The sequence below is a fragment of the Myodes glareolus genome, chromosome 10 (genome assembly GCF_982192425.1).
Source record: "Myodes glareolus chromosome 10, mMyoGla1.1, whole genome shotgun sequence".
Lineage (NCBI taxonomy): Eukaryota > Metazoa > Chordata > Mammalia > Rodentia > Cricetidae > Myodes > Myodes glareolus.
In genome coordinates this window covers 76,902,257-76,917,259 of record NC_142035.1, presented here as the reverse complement: position 1 = coordinate 76,917,259, position 15,003 = coordinate 76,902,257, and positions in this window count along the sequence as shown.

The following is a 15,003-nucleotide window of genomic DNA, read 5'->3' as shown; positions in this document are numbered from 1 at the left end:
CCGGAGTCATGGAGATCCTGTGACTGTGGTTTCCCAGGACTGGCCCAGCTCATGGATGGGATAGATGTTAGGGCAGGCCAACTCAGGGCCCTGGATCTGGGCTTGGGTGGTAGGTGAGTTGGTCAGCCCAGGCCTCTGTTGGGACTCCCCTCTTCCCAGTGAAGGGCAGGGCCAGCTTTCTTGGCCCACGCCAACACTGTAATTGCTGAAATTTAATAGTTAATATATATGGGTAAGTCTTTTAATCATAAAAGCTGCTTCTTCCAAACCAATGTAATGGCTCCCACTGTCTTTGGCAGAAATAAAAACATATTCTAAATTTAAAATCAGACATCAATATCATCCCAATTTAACAATTTAGAAGACTTTTTAAGTTTACAAATATTTTCAACAACATAAACTCTAACCTTAATTTAGTGGAGAAAAGGAATACTGTAATGGGTGTAAGAAAAAGTGTAGTGAGAAGCCTGTCAAAGATGGGGAAGAGGCCACATTAGGGTAACACAGATGCAAAAATCAAACTGAGAGAGAGAGAGAGAGAGAGAGAGAGAGAGAGAGAGAGAGAGAGGATACCATTGGAGACTCTAGAAGACTGGAAATTCAGTATTTGTAACCCAAATCAGAAGCAGTGCTGAAAATAGATTTACTGTCTTCTGTAAGCAAAGCTGAGTCCCTGGCTGTGTTTTCACAAGGCCCCCACATACCACTCAAGTCAAAATATTACTTTCATCAGAAAATTATTGAGGTTTTTCCAAGAAACAGCTCCAGAAACATGTTATGAAATTACCTGTCAGTGTCAAGAAACCTCATAATCTTGATAAGGAGAAGAGGGAGGATACTTGTGCCCATGTCTAGACAAATAATTCTCAACGTGGGGTAATTTTGCCCATCAGGGGCCATTTGCTCATGTCTGGAGACTCTCTGTTGTCTCGTCTGACGTGGTGGGGAGGGATGCTGGCATCTAGTGGATAGAAGGCAGAAATGTTGCTAATGTCCAGCCGTGTTCAGAACAGCCCCCTACAGCACGGTGTTCACTGTCTGACCCAAAGTGTCACTTTCAAGGTTGAGAAGTCAAGTCTGGACCGTGGCAAAGTTTTGGAAAGTAATTCCAAAGCTGGTGCTGTGGAGGAGTCTCAGTGGGTAAGACCATGTGCTGGGCAAGCAGAGGACCTGTATTTGATTCCTAGTGCTTCTATAAAATGCTGGCTTTGGTCACACCTGTCAACAACTCCAGAGCTCCCAAGGGTAGAGGCCAGAGGATCATCAGGACTTGCTGACTTCCATCCTAGCTTCAGGTCCAACAGGAGACCTTATCTCGAGAGAATAATGCAGAAAGTGATAAGAAAGGACACTCAATGTCCTCCTTTGCTCCCCATGTGCACACACGCAAACACACATATTCACTCACACAGTGTGATGGTTTGAGTGAGAATGTCTCCCACAGGCTCACGTATCTGAACACTTTGACCCCAGTTTATGGTGCTGTTTGGGGGAGATTATGAGACTGCTTGTCCTCATTGGAGAAAGTATGTCCCTGGGAATGGACTCTGAGAATTAATAGCTCAGCTCGCTGCCAATTTGCTTTCTGCTTTGTATTTGTGGCTGAAGTGGCTTCCTGCTCCTGCCATCAGACCTGCTGCCTGATGCTGTGTGTGCCTCCCTGCCATGATGGACTCTCATCTCTCTGGAGTCATAAGGCAAATAAACCCTTCCTTCTGTGAGCTGCCTTGATCCTGGCATTGTATCACAGCAACAGAAAAAAAAAAGTAGCACATGGTGTGGAGGGGGGGAGAGAAAGTGAAAGGGAGGGAGAGAGAGGGAGAGCGAAGGGGGTGGAAGGAGATGGTGAGGGCAGGGTTGACTTCTCTATGTCTCCTTACAATGGATGGAAGACCAAGAGGAGAAGGATCGATTCCACACAAGCCCTAGGTTGTTGTTGTTTTGTTTTGTTTTTAATAAGAACTGAATGGAAAAATTTAAACACACTAAATGAAATCTTGCTATGAAGTTCAGGTTGGTCTTGAACTCGTGACCCTCTGCCTCAGCCTCTTGAGTAATTGACATAAAATAAATATTCTACCTAATCTGTCTTAGTATCTTGACTTGACTGGAATTTTTATAAAAGCATCCAATCTGGCAGACTCCTTTTCCTCCTCTATATACAATGAGAAAGGAACAAAATACAGAGAGGAAAAGGCTCATTTCACAACTTCAGAAGGGTCGTAGGGCCAACTATGAATTATACCTGGTTCCCACTTTGTTTTGCTTTCTTTTTCTCCAGGCAGTAGGAATTGGGGTCCAGCCTGACTGACCTGCAGCTATCAGAAAGGCTTTTGATTGCGTTTGGGGTGAACCTTGCTTCTGAGGCAGGAAACTCGACGCGTTCTTTTCACCGAGATTTCCAGTATCAAAGGATTTTCTGGTTAGCTCTGAGGTAAACCTGGAATCTCCCATTCCGTGGGACATTTTGACTAATTGACATTTTCCTGTAGTCTGCATTCTCGGAGACTGTCTCGGCCTTGGCAAGGCTTACAGGACGTGCCACTGACAGCGTTTAGAACTCAAATCCACATTTCTTCTTTCTGCGCTTTCCATCTGTAATGCTGGCATGCACTAAAACAAGCATGCAACATCTCTCTGTAATAAAGGGAAACAATTCAACCGTATGAGGTTTTTGAAAAGATCTAAGTAAAACAAAACATTCAGTAGGCAGAAAAGAGTTCATTGTAGCAAAAGAGATAATTTTTTTTTTATTTGAGCTAGCTACATATTCTGGATGGAGATGGGAAGCTTTATGACATTGGATAGGTTTCAAGAGTTGGGGGAGTTTGATTTAAACTCTGCTTGGCCAGAGTTGAGCCACATGGAAGGAACCATTCCCACTCCATCTCCCTGCTCCCACACTGATAGGTTCCCCTCCGAGCTCGTTCGTATGCAGCCTTCTTACTAACTGGCAGCATTAGACTGCAAGAGCCGGTACTTGGAAGATGGGAGAAGACAAAAAACAACCCCAAAATTACACAACTCTGATCACTTTTAATTAGTCAAGAGAAATCAATGCTTCTGAGTGTTCACTGGTGAGAGAGGCAGAGCCAGAGGGCGGCAGCGTGCTTCGAGTCCATCTGAGCGTCTGGGCCCCTCACCTTCTCACGCTTTGTCGGTTTCCTTTTCCCTTTATAAATAAGGTGCAAAGATTGCTGGCCCCTCTGCCTGCCATATGTAGCAGTGCTTGGTTTAGAAAATGCAGAAGTGCCAGCAGGTCACTCTCCTAGCCCTGAAGATCACATCGTGCATTGCACACATCTCATGTCTGAGTTGGACATCGCTCACCCATGGTGTTTCTAGTTAAGCTCACTGTAAACGTGACTAGAAATAACACTGCCCAGGAGACACACCTATGGGAGTATCTAAATATGGAGGGTGTTTCTAAATATGTTTGTTTGAGGAGAGAAAACCCAGCCGAATGCAGGTGGCGCCATCCCTTGTACTGCCGCCCCAAACCTAACTCAAGAAGGTCCTTACTCAAGAAGGGACAAGGATCAACGCCATTTGTCTCTTTCTGACCGCAGCGCAGTGTGGCCAAATTGTCCCATATTCCTGCCACCGCACCTTGCCACCATGACCGACTGCATCCCCTCCAACTGTGAGCCAGGGACTTCTTGTTTTTGTTGGGTATTTTGTCACAGCAGTGAGAAAAGCAAGTAAACAATGCCAGTTCGAGCGCCTCGTCCCCTATATAACAGCAGGAAGAAGTGACATCGGCAGATGTTGAGACAACCAAGCACGGGTGTGCAACCTTCCTTTGTGTCTTTCTAGCCATGTGACTTTATCCAAATCAGTGTGCTCTCTGAAGCTCTGCTTCCTTGCTGATAAAATGGTTTTATAATGATCACTACCCAGTATGGGGTGTGGCTTCAAGTCAACAACACATGAAAAGCAAATGGTTGGAACTCAATACACGTAAATCCCACCCCCATCCTTTCGAGACACAACACAACATGCACAGTCGCTTATTGTTACTGCTGAAGGCTTTGTGGAGTGCTCTTCAGGGAAAAGAATTAAAGCGTTGGAAATGGAGCAAGGATGAGTATTAAGTTGAGCGGAGGCAACTGTTGTCGGCACGTGGTGAATTCTTGACAGGTGTGACTCTCCTTGGTTTTTCTATATGGAGGAGTTCTGTAAAATGAGATCTGGAAGTCTTTAGTGAGGACCCCAGCTAACACTCTGCCAGACCCTTGATCACTTCTGATAAAGGACATTTGTGCACCCATGTGGCATGTAGGAAGCTTTTTGTTGCATGGTGTATAAACTATCCCAAGCTAGCTTGCAAGTGTGAGTGTGTGTGTGTGTGTGTGTGTGTGTGTGTGTGCGCGCACACACACATGCATGTGTGGTGGGGCTTTCTTCTGGAGACAAAGCTCATTTCTAGTCTTTTCTTTGCATTACTCCATGTTTATTTTCTCAGACATCAGCTTTTCTTCACATCTTGAATGGCAGAAAAACAACCGCCTGCACTTCTAGGATTGCTACAGACCCTGTGAGAGCCACATAGAACAAAGAACAGGAGACAACTGGATGTTGCCCTCCTACCAAATTTCCCAGGAAGAGAAGCTGATTGTCCCAGTCACACTGCACTGTCCATCTTGGTCAGAAAGCTGATCACACACACACACACACACACACACACACACACACACACACACATATGGCTGTGGGAGCTGACTGGGGAGATTCTGGGGATGGGAATAAAAGAGGAGTTTTCTAAGGCCACGAGACATGGCATGCCCTCAGATGTCAATATACCAGAGATGCCGTTTCATACTGCATAGTATTAGTAACAGTAAATTCATAAATATCAGAGTCATTTTAACCACCAAGGTTGAAATCTAAAAGAAGTTTTGCGTATCCCACAATGAAGCCAATAGTTCCCTTTACTCAGACTTATTTTATCCTGTAACCTAGTTGTAGAAGACAAATGAGCCGGGTGGCACACATCCTTAATCCCAACACTCGGGAGGCAGAGGCAGGCAGATCTCTGTGAGTTCAAGTTCAGCCTGGTCTACAAAGTGAGTTCCCAGACAGGCTCCAAAGCTACACAAAGAAACCCTGTCTTGAACATTAAAAAGATAACCAAGACATTAATGCATTTGCTGCTAGCAAAATGGAGTTGCTCCCCTTTATTCTTAGCTGACAACACTCCACACCTACGTGGGTGTCCTTTCCTGCTCCATCTCAGTCATAGAAAGAGGACCTCATCCCAGGTTTAGAGATGGCTTCCTCGGGGCTGAGGATGTACCTTGGGGGTAGAGCACTTAACCAGCACGCACAAGGCCTTAGCTTCAACCCCCAGCATAGGAAGAAAAAGGCAGGAATTACTCCACTGTTTGCAGTGCGACCCTTTCCGCCCTCCTAGTGATTGCTGCAGACACAGGCATATGACTCATCTCTGCTCGTGATTCGTGATGATCAATCTCTGAGAGGTCCTCCGCAAAGAGAGTTTTTTCCTAAGGAGAAGATGCTTCCAGGAGAGTTCTGACTTCTAGGTTCTTTCACAGCTGGAAGTGATGTCGGACATCAGGACCACTAGGGAACTCCGGATGAGGACCCAGCAGAAGAAAGAACCTGGGCTTTGGGCAGCGTCACCTGACTGTCGAGTCCAGTGTTCTTATTGTTTAAAGTGATTGCTCTGATTTTTAGCGTTTAGACACTTGCTTGCATCGCCCAACTGACCACTTACACCCGAGCTGGCATTCCTCCTAATCAGTGCAAATCGTCAGCCACAAAGAAGGCAGATTTTGATGACAGCTGACTTACTAGCAGGAACTAATTCTGCAGATGCTGAGATGTCCTGGAGACAATGACAGTACTGGTAGCCAAGAGCTCATGGATAATTTCTAAGCTCCCCCGCCCCCACCGCCGCCAATCTTATCAATGCACAGCATTTTGCAAGCCTAGGGACAGTATAATTTATGTTTATCAAAGGCACCTCAAAGAACGGTGCTTCAGGTAGCCTCTGGATGCTTCAAAGTCTTTGCTTCTTTTGATGGGGAGTTGGATGCGGTTAACGTGACTGCATTGTGTGTCCTGCCTTCTTGAGTCTGATAGGAAGTGTTCTCATGACAGCCTTGTCCCTGCAGTGGGTGCTGGGGATGCTTTGATGTGGGCTGCATTCGGACAGCCTAATACTTGCGGAAAATGTACTGAAATTGAACAAGATTGCTTTCTGCCCAGCTGCTCTCCAAAGGCTCGACATTTTTAGCACTGAGCAAGAAGCTTGTATTTGTTTTGACAGTCCTGGCAGGGAGAACAATGGTTGATTACCCCAGCACTTTACTAACAAATAAGACTGCCTCCAGCAGAGATAAAATATGGGTCTTGACTTGATTGCATTTCATGTCCAAGGGAGTTCTCTTCTATTCACCGGCTTGCCCTTTCATTACGCCGTGCATCTTTTCTGTCCCTCATCCTTGCCCCTCAAAGCAACCCGTGGCTTTCTTTCTGAAAAGGCCCCTTCTGCAGTCACTGTGGCCACGGTGCTTTGATTATCTTATAAAACACACATTCTCACCTTCCCAGTTTGCTTTCCCGGGAGCTAAGTTTTTGTTGTTTGCTTTTGGTTCCGCATACTGTGAGGCTGGCTTCATCACTGAGTTTGTGTCTGTTTACTTTTGGTACTTGCTCGGGCAGCCGTCGCTGTTGCAGCACAGAGAAGCTTTGGAATTTCCCATCATACCCATGTTTAAAAGGGCTATCCTAGGACTGGAGAAACCCTTGGTTCTTAAGGAGGAGCTGAGTTTGGTTCCCATCATCTGCATCCTTTGACCAACAACTGACTGTAATTCCAGAGGCCTGGAATTACACACTCTACTTGCTTCCTCTGGGACCTTGTACTCACGCATGTGTCCCCACATAGACATACACATAATGAAAAAAAAATAAAACTCACAAAAGGTTTGTGTAACACATACGTGGAAGTTCTTTGCATAGACTATGTTCAAAATCAAGGGATTGTGTAAATATGAAAGTACTTTTATTTCTCTATTTTCCATCTTCCAAAAGACTTTAGAAATTGAGCATGTTTATGAGTGTAGCAAATATGAAGGAAGATCTATATCTCAGTGCATTTACAGAACCCACCCACCTATTTAGGTGCTGTTGCCCTTGTCCCTTCCCTGCCTCTCCCCCTTCCCTAACGTGACTGTTCTTCAGCTCCTGTCACCTCAATGAACTCTGCTCATTGCTATGTTTAAGTTCAGCAGGGCTATTGTGTCCTGTATGGTAATGGTTTCTCCAATTTCACTACTACATAATACTATATCACACACATGTACCATGGTTTATGGTTCTTTGATTTGTGGGCATTTGGGACCACCACCTACACTGTCATCACACTTCTGTACATAGCTTTTAGTAAATGTGTCTTCCTTTCTCTTTGTCGTGTATATCTAGGATGAGAATTGCTGGGGAATAAGGTACATAAATTTTCAGTGTTGGTAGAACTTCCCAATGTACACTTCCACAGAAGTGTATGAGAGCCCCGTATCAGTGTGGTTCCTTAACAGAACTCATAATTACTGTTTATTAATTATAAAAGTTCCTTTCAGTCTCTAGCGGCATCTCACTGGGCTCTTGTTTAGCATATCCCCGATGACTAACAAAATTGCATGCCTTCTGTGTCTATGCGCATCCTATGAGGTGTCTCAAAGAGTTTTTATTCTTTCTAAGTTGAATTTTTAGAGATGTACACATATGTGTCTAAATAATGTACATGTATTCCTCCATATAGATTTCTTATTAATTTGGAAATCTACATGTTATGGAAGTAAGCTTTTTTTTCTATTTAGCTTGTGTGTGGAAGGGCGGTGCATGTGCTATGGGGCACGGGTGGAGACCGGAGGGCAGTTTCCAGGAGTTGCCATCAGGCAGTCGGCAAGCACCTTTATATGCTGAGCCATTTTGCAGGCCTTGGAAATGAGTTTTCTATTGGGCATATGCACCGGAAATATTGTATCCTATTCTGGATTTTTAAAAGCTACCTTTTGATAAATAGAAAAATTGCTATAATTTTAGATTTTAAAAATCTTTATATTTGCTTGGAGTTGGTGTCACACACCTTTAATCCCAGCACTTGGGAGGCAGAGACAGGTGGATCTCTATGAGTTTGAGGGCAGCCTGGTCTACAAAGCGAGTTTCAGGACAGCCAGAACTGTTGCACAGAGAAGTCCTGTCTTGAAAACCTAGAAAAAAAAAAGAAAAGAAAAACTTTAGACTCACAAAGCTGTGAAGAGAATCATCCTATGCCTCCCACCCAGCTTGTAACATAGTATATAACCATATGTCCTGGCAACTATCTATCTTTCATCTATCAAGATTTTCTCCCCTATAAAGCCTGCATAATTAGAATCACATAGCACAGAATCTTTGATTGTGGTTTATTTTGCCCAGCATAATGCATCTGAGATAAATTGGGCAGGCAGCTCTCTGTAGGTTCCAGGCCATCCTGGTCTACATAGGGAGTTCTGAACTACGCAGTGTTACGTAGTGAAACCCTGTCTCAAGGAAAGGGGTATGTGGGGGTGTTTAGTGCACCCTCACTATTACTGAGGTGACCTTGCTTCTAGGTCCTCTCAACAGCAGAAGCCAGGAAGCAAAGGTGCAAATTCCAACACACACACACACACACACACTCCTCAAACGCACGTGCAAACACTCCACATTCCTAGATACATGCCCATTTACACACGCTGCATATTCACACACAGTCACACCCACTCTCACACTTACAGACAATGTAACTCTTACACGTAACACACGTGCACACACTCATAGACACACTGTCACACACTCACACATACTCTCACTCTGACACACTCATCCCTATCCCTCTGCACATCACATGGATGCTCATTAACCTCAGAAACGTACACTTTACACTCCAATCCAGCACTGCCAGGCTCCTTGGCCTGTACCGGTCCTGCTTTGCTCTTTGTTGACAATGGGAAACCTGGCTGCCATTGCACGTGACGCATTTACTTGTTCAAACCTTTTGTGCTTCAGGACTGATAACTAAGACCCTGTGTGAGAAACACACTTATTTCAATAGAGTTCAACTTTCCTACACAAGTCTTCAAAAAAAATTTTTTTATCTTGCCAAAATCCTACTTTCCAAGTCACCATACCAGTCCTCTTGCCTGGGCACTCAGCTTTGCCGTTCCAGCAGCTGCATATAGCAGTGCAGGCTTGTTTTCCATCTAGCTGAACTTCTTGTAATGTGCATAAAGAAAAATTTACAAATCCTCTTCTGCACACACCCATCACTGTCAAAAGTTTCATACAGGTAGGGGATGTGTTTTCTTGACTCTGGAGAGCCATTCACACAGAGAGCTTCTTCAGCTACAGGAAGTCCGATGCCCACAACAGTGGGGCACCAGGTGGGTCAGGTGACAGTACGGAACTGCCTTCATTTCTCACTTACTCTCCAGGTAACCCCTAACCCTCAAGGTCTGAACCACACAGCTGCCTTCTTCCCCTGGATTACGCTTCCCCTGGTCACGCTTACTCATGTCATGGCCGACTTGTTTCCTTAGAGAACTATCATGAGAGCTAATTGTTTCCAGCTCACGACATGAGAAGCCATCGTGGCTTCTGTGTGTCATAGGCTGGGGAAAGGAAAGAGACTGTACCATGGCTGCTTCTGAGACACCCCAGGTCTAGAGGCAGATGTGTCCTCAAGAAGGGTCCAGGGACAAGTGCTTCTGGGTTCACAGTGGCTGGCTTCACTGCCCCAGCACCCTCAGCCGGCTTTGCCCTCTCTCTCTAGTAAAGGCTGCAGGGAAGGGGCGGCATGTGAAGTTGGGTGCCGGAAACTGCTGACGAGTGTGTGGGGATGTGTGAATTCAAGGCTGTCACCTCAGTTTTCATTTAGGCAGTTGGCCAGCGCCCTGGGGATTTTCTGGATTTGGCAAACACACATGGGAAGCTGAGAGTCGCATGAGGATGGTGGAACAGGAGGGAGCTGGGTGCTGCGAAATCCACACCAGCCACTTCCTGTGGTACCCACGCAAATCATGTAACCTCCCCATGCCTCACTTTTGTTATATTTAAAAGAGAAGGCCATGATCTATTCTTTTCTGGATAGCATTTGGGATTAGTGAAATAACGTCTGCTCTGATCACGTTATGAGGTGAACTTTCCCCTGTGTGCCCAGGACCTTTTCTCCTTTAGGAAACTGTCTACCTGAGGAGCTGCCGAACTGCTCAGTGCCTTGGTTTTTCTCGTTCACAGAGCTAGGGTAATATGAGTATCAAACAGGGTGCTTGTGAGGATTGAACAAATTAATCTGAGGCTACTTACAGCTAGGCTAAACAGTGGTGCTCGCAGTTCATTTAGAGCTACCTGAGAGTTCCAGCGAAGTCTGAAACCTGAGATCCCAAGAGGGGCATTGTCAGCCACCTTAGTTTGTGCTAGCCATAGGGTCAGTGGCTTACACACAAGGAAAACTGAGTTCTTCCAAGTTGGAAGGCTGCAAAGTGAGGGTAAAAGTAACATGTGACCAACGCTGGGCATGATGGAGCACGCCTTTCACCCAACACTTAGAGACAGAGGCAGGCAGACCTCAGTGAGTTCAAGGCCAGCCTGGTCTACAGAGCTAATTCTAGAAAAAAAAAAAGTATCGTGTGTTCAACACTTGGTCTCCAGGTAGCAGCACTCTTTGGAAAGTTGTGGAACCTTTACAAAGTGGGCCACCCAGGTCTGAAGTTTTATATTTCAACTCCACTTTTCCTTCACTCTCTGCTTCCCGAGGGTGGACACAACGTGGTGAGCCAGCCTTCTGCTCTGCTGCCATGCCTTCCCTGCCTGCCATTTCATTTTCTCCTCCACGACAGAGTGCGCTCCTCTGGAACTGTGAACCCCAACAAGGCCTTCCTTAAGGCTTTTGTCACACTTTGTCACAGCAAGAAGAAGCAGCTGTGACAAAGGCCAGAACAGGCAGAGTCCGCTTCTGGGATACAGGCTTTCCTTCTAGGAGACAGTTCACTTCTTTTCTCCTCAAGAGGACTAGAGAGCTCTTCCAGGTTCCTCTGGTAAGTGCACTGATCCCATTCATGAGGCTCCACCCTAAGGACCTACACCTCCCTAACTAAGCCTCCACCTCCTCATAGAACCACATGAGGAACTAGGTTCAAATGTATCCATCTGGGGGCATGAACACCCGCAGCATTCCGGGAGTGAGCCATACTCTCCTTTCCTCTCCAGAATGGAGGACCCTTTTCTTGGAAGACCCTTCATGTTCTTTCCTTTCCTACACACAGTCAAGAGCACAAATAGTATCAGTTAGTTACCGCTGCATGATAATTTGGCCTCAGAAATTAAGACAGACATTTATGATCTAGATTTTGTGGCTTGGGAGTCTGGGAATAGCTGGGCTCAGTGGCTGTTGCTGGGGACCTTTCCCAAGACCACGATGGCTATGATTGTAGTCATCTTGTTCCAAGACAGTCACTCATTGCCTGTGGGCAGGAGTTCTCTGTGCCTGTGCGGGTCTCTCCAGGAGTTGGTGGGAAAACCCCATAGCATAACAGCAATATCTATGTCTTTTATGGCCTCATAATTAGCATCACATTTCTGTAACATCCTATTCCTTGGAAACTATCAGTAAGGTCTACCTATGCCCTTGCTATGCAGGAGGGGAACAATCAGGCTACATCTTCTTCTTAAATGTATATATGAGTGTTTTCCTGCATGAATGCATGTGCACCATGTGTGTGCTTGCTGTCTGTGGAGGCCAGAAGAGGGCATAGGATCCCCTGGAACTGGAGTGACATCATGTGGGTGCTGGGCACTAAACCTGGGTCCTCTGCAAGAACAGCAGGTGATCTTAACCACGGAGCAGAGCCATCTCTCCAGTCCCTAGGGACATCTTTTGAGAAGTGTTGTAAAAGAATTTAAGGATCTGTTCTGCAGTCCTTACCCCACCATACCCAAATAATGGCAGAGACGGGGAAGACTGGGTAGGAAGATGGTTCCCAAATGTGCCAGTGTGTTTGTTTGTTCTCTAGTCTTTACCACAGGTGACCGCCTGGACAGTTACTGTGGCATAGTTGAAAATGAGCCCAGAAATGGAGCAGAGACTAGTCACTGTCCCAGCACCAGCGCTTATCAATTGCCTGTCTGTGCTGTGTCCTCTGTGGGGTGCTAGAAGTAAACGGGAGGTTAATCAAAAAAACCGTACTCCAGAGGAGCTTGTGTGTATTACACATACGGAGAGATAGCTAAAGAAGCTGGGGCTGGGGTTGTGGCTGTGGTGGCAGAGTGCTCGCCTAGCATCCGCAAAGCCCTGGGTTCAAGTGTCAGATCCACACAAACCGGGCACAGTGTCACAGGGCCTGGAATTCTAGCATATGAGAAGTAGAGGCATGGAGATCAAGAATTCAAGCTCACTCTCGGCGACATGGTGTACATGCATAAGGACAGACTGAGATGCATGAAACTGCCTCAGAGCAGAGGAGGAAGAGGGGGTGGAGGAGGAAAGGAGGAGAAAGAAAGGAAGTAAGGGGGAGGAGGGGAAAAGGCAGTTATGATAAAAAATAGATAAAATGGCCCTTACACCTCTTCTTCATTTTCATTCTGTATTCTTCCCCTTTCCACTTATCCCTATTTGTGACTGAAACTGAGGAGGGAAGCCCTGTGAATGACGCTGTCTGGAAGGAGGGCTTCCTGCAGGAAGAATCCTGTGTGGAGACTTTAAGGATAAACACGAGGCAGCCAGGTAGAGCTCAGCCATTAATATCTTATCTCTAGGAACCACATTCCCACCTAAAGGGAAGCCCGGGACAGTGGAGAGGCTGTGAACACCTCTATGGAGCGCAGGTGGCAGCCTTGGAAGGGGGTGGTGAGGAGAGAAGGGGGCTGCAGAAGGTGCAACCGCAGAAGAGGTGGCCATGCCGCAGACTCTGCTGTGAGGAGTTTACCTTGAGGGAGGGTCCGAGGAGCATGAACTTAATGGTAAAAAAAGAAGGGAGGAAGTGATGACGGCTGGGACAGAGCCTTTGAGGTCCTAACAAGGACAGGAAGAGCTACCCCAGGACCCCTGTCCAGGGTTTGAGAGAGAGGGCTGTAGCTGGCTCAGGATCCAGAATTCAGACGGCAGTAGTGCAGTGGGCACATAGGGACCATCTTTCTGCAAAGCACACAGCCCCCACCCTGCCCCCCTGCCGGGCAGATGCTTTACTCTGCACAGAAGCAGCTGCTCAACTCTGCTTAGAAGCAGGAGTGGGGGCAACAGCTGCCTGAGGCCGTGAGGCAAGTTCTCACTGGACTCCACCCAGAAGCCCTCAGAGCTGGGAGAAGCAACCTCTGCTCCCCCACACACTCTGCCTCCCTTGCAGGCTGAGAGCTGGAGTGGGCTCTGCAGTCTCAGAGATCAGCCTGTGAGTCGAAAACACCCCCCACCCCCACCCCTACAACAGAAGGAAACTGTTCTTAGGATCTTCCTGCCGGAGTGGACTGAGGAACCAGCAGAATCGCAGGGAAGCGGTTTTCTCTTAGAGACATATGGAAAACAGTTTGTTTGTTAGGAAGAAAACCATAACTTGTCTTTTCTGCCCCTGAGGAGAATGAAAACACTCACACATGAAGTCTTTTCAATCCTTTGTTTGTCTTCGGAGCCTTTGAACTAAAATGCAGGCGTGGAGAGCAAAGGGTTTGTGGATGGAGAGGGAATGTTAGGTGAAGGAAGTAAAATTCTAAACTATAAACATTGTCCCCAAGGCAAGAAGAGGGTGACTGCCCCAGAGTCGGGTGGCACATCTCATATGAGGCACAGGATTGTTTGTGACGTTAGTTATGGTGTTATGGTGTGGTGTGGTGTGTGTGTTTGTGTGTGTGTGTGTGTGTGTAGCAGGAGTGGTGAATCTCTGAAGCATGCTTGCTCTTCCCAGTGGAGAGGAAGACAAAAGGAAATGCCTGGCTTTTCATCTGGCTCGCTGCTCCAGAAGAGCAGCCCCAGGATGCGAGTCTGGGTAGACTGCTTCAGAGCAAATGCAAGCAGGCAGGAGGCATGGGCTGGGGGCTTCTCTCAACTCTAGTTCACAACATGGCTTCTCCCCACTGAGGCCTCCTGCATTACTCTCTCCTCTCTGTAAACAGCCCTTGGAACCCTTTTCTTAATAGCATGAATTCTCTATGCAGGGCTTCCAGCATCTTTCTGAATGATGGTTTAGACCAAGTTGTTCACAGCCTCCCCTCCCCGCCAATAATTCTTTCAGAGAACATTTAGCTGATTTGGGAAAAGTCTATCAAATCCCCCAGAGGACAGTGTGCATCTCAACTGCGGATGAATGTGGTTCTGCTACTGACCTCCATGCTCCAACTCTCGCAAACCGAGTCACTCGGATGCGCAGAAAATGCTTGCCAGCTTCTGAAGAGAAAATTGGTTACTGCTGAGGGAAGCCGGGTGTGGGCGAAGGAGATGTGCGCGAGTCTCTGGGTGGCTCGTTTCAATAGCTTTCTGGGTCTTTCCAGAACTGGGACTTCAGTGAGCCAGACTCACCCTATGGAAACACCTGACTAAGCACCTAGTATGTGCCAATGTTCAGGACTTAGGAAGACTTAAGGCTCAGTAAGTCCTGAGCAAAGAAACCACATGAGCTAAGCTGCATGGGCAACCCAGCTTCCTGACAGTGACAGTACAAATGGTAGACCCCACAGACAGCCGTGGTCTCGGCAGCAGGACGAAGGGAACTCAGTCGGGATGCTGAGGGGCTTGGATTTAGGGAACAGGGTTTCAGAGAAGATAACCCAGATGTCTGCATGCAGGTTCCTTTTAGTCTTTGGCCACACTGAAAACTGCAAGTTCCATAAGACTTTGCACAGGGACCAAGTGGGGATTCAATAGGTAAATGGGCTTGTTCTGCAAGTGAAAGACTTGAGTTGAGTTTGATCCCCAGAACCCACATAAAAAAACTAGGCATGGAAGTGTTCCTGTAAGCCCAGCTCTGAGAA